We start from the raw sequence: 2,474 nt of genomic DNA, 5'->3' as shown, positions 1-2,474 counted from the left end.
TCTCCTATGGGCCATCAATGCTGCTCTGATTAAAATGACAGTTGCTATCTTTTTTTAAATTTTTTTAATTTAATTTAATTTATTTTTTATTTATTTATTAAAGATTTCTGCCTCCTCCCCACCACCGCCTCCCATTTCCCTCCCCGTCCCCCATCAAGTCCCCCTTCCTCCTCAGCCTGAAGAGCAATCAGGGTTCCCTGCCCTGTGGGAAGTCCAAGGAACCCCCACCTCCTTCCAGGTCTAGTAAGGTGAGGATCCAAACTGCCTAGGCTCCCACAAAGCCAGTACGTGCTGTAGGATCAAAAACCCATTGCCTGAAGAGCAATCAGGGTTTCCTGCTCTTCGGGCTGAGGAGGGAGGGAGATTTGATAGAGGGAGGGGGAGGGAAATGGGAGGCGGTGACGGGGAGGAGGCAGAAATCTTTAATAAATAAATAAATTAATAATAATAAAAAAACCATTGCCATTGTTCTTGAGTTCTCAGTAGTCCTCATTGTCCACCATGTTCAGCGAGTCCGGTTTTATCCCAGGCTTTTTTAGACCCAGGCCAGCTGGCCTTGGTGAGTTCCCGATAGACCATCCCCATTGTCTCAGTGTGTGGGTGCACCCCTCCCGGTCCTGAGTTCCTTGCTCGTGCTCTCTCTCCTTCTGCTCCTGATTTGGACCTTGAGATTTCTGTCCGGTGCTCCAATGTGGGTCTCTGTCTCTGTCTCCTTTCCTCGCCTGATGAAGGTTAATATTCAGGAGGATGCCTATATGTTTTTCTTTGGGTTCTCCTTCTTATTCAGCTTCTCTAGGATCACGAATTATAGGCTCAATGTCCTTTATTTATGGCTAGAAACCAAATATGAGTGAGTACATCCCATGTTCCTCTTTTGGGGTCTGGCTTACCTCACTCAGGATAGTGTTTTCTATTTCCGTCCATTTGTATGCAAAATTCAAGAAGTCCTTGTTTTTTACTGCTGAGTAGTACTCTAATATGTATATATTTCATACTTTCTTCATCCATTCTTCCATTGAAGGGCATCTCGGTTGTTTCCAGGTTGGCAGTTGCTATCTTATGCCCACATCATAGTGTTTCCCAAGGAGGTGCTGCCTTCTCCTTCGGACTTGTGCGATTACCCCCTCTCTTCTGGCATTTTTATATTGCCCCATTTCTCATGGGATCAACCATCAGTGTTTAAGCCTACTTCACACCATAAGAAATCTTTTTATAGCCCTGCTGTGGACAGAGTTGTGACCGGGACACCCCACCCGTGTTATGTATGAAATTCTAACCTCCAATGTCATTTAGAAACGTGAGTCTGAGGGGGTGATTAAGCTTAGATGAGGTCACGAGGATGGGGCTCACATGGTAGGATTGTGCCATTGATAAGAAAAGGAAGACAGGACAGGCAAGATGACTTGGTGGATAAAGGCACTGCTGCTAAGCCTAACAGCTTGTGTTAGATCCCTGGGACCCACATGGTGGTAGAAAACTGACCCCCATAAGCTGTCCTCTGACTGCGAGGTCACGTGTGTACACATGTGCAAACAGACATACACAAAATCATGGAATTCAGCACTGCCCCCTCAAAAAATGAAAAGACCAGAGCCTCCCTTCCAAGCTGAGGGGACACAATAAGCAAGGGATCATTTACAGCCTAGGAAAGAAACTCTTCTGGCGGCCAGTCACACTGGCATTGTAGTATAGACCATATGGCCTCAAGAGTAAGACCCATATTCCTGCGGTTTGATCCAGACAGCATTGTTATTTAGTACCATAAGCACAGCTTGCCAGTATTACCCACAAATCCCTCTGACTTCTGCCCTAGTTCTTGTTATCCTTTATAAACAAGCCAGTTGAGATATGCAGTCTCCTCTTTCACTCTGCACACATATGATTCCCCCAATTTATACAGTCCTAAAGAAGAAAATGTAACTCATCCCAGCCATCACAGTGCTGTGACTGATGTTAGCATCCAAGACCACCTGGCCCTGCCCCTTGGGGACCTGGCAGAATGTGTCACCCCTGGGCACATGGCAGGCAGTGCCCTGGCCTCTGTGCACATGTGCTGTGCCCCATCCGTTTAAAAGGCAGAACTCTGTCTACTCCTTCCTCTCCTCTCTCCACTCATCTCTCTCTGACTTCCTGCCGTTCTTTGCCTCTCTCTCTCCCCCTCTCTGTCCGTCTCTCTCTCTCTCTCCTCTCTCTCTCTTTTCCCAGGAGGCCACTCTGCACTCCCTTTCTCTCTCCCCACACCTTTCCCTTCCCCCAGTAGAACTCCAAGTAAATGCGGTCTGTGTGGCATCTCCTTCACTGACCCACCTGCCAAGGTCCATCTCGTGTCTTATCATAACAGATGCGGTCTGTCCAATGAGGAAAACTAAGGTTACACAAATAATTGCTCAATAGTTATTAAATTATAATGGAATTGTGTGCCATAATAGAGATATACTGAGAAACTCTTACATCTACCCAGCGTGCTGGCTACT

The sequence above is a fragment of the Microtus oregoni genome, unplaced genomic scaffold (assembly GCF_018167655.1).
Source record: "Microtus oregoni isolate MIOR12 unplaced genomic scaffold, Mior012 000010F_ref0000083, whole genome shotgun sequence".
Taxonomy (NCBI): Eukaryota; Metazoa; Chordata; class Mammalia; order Rodentia; family Cricetidae; genus Microtus; species Microtus oregoni.
This window is presented reverse-complemented; position numbering follows the sequence as displayed.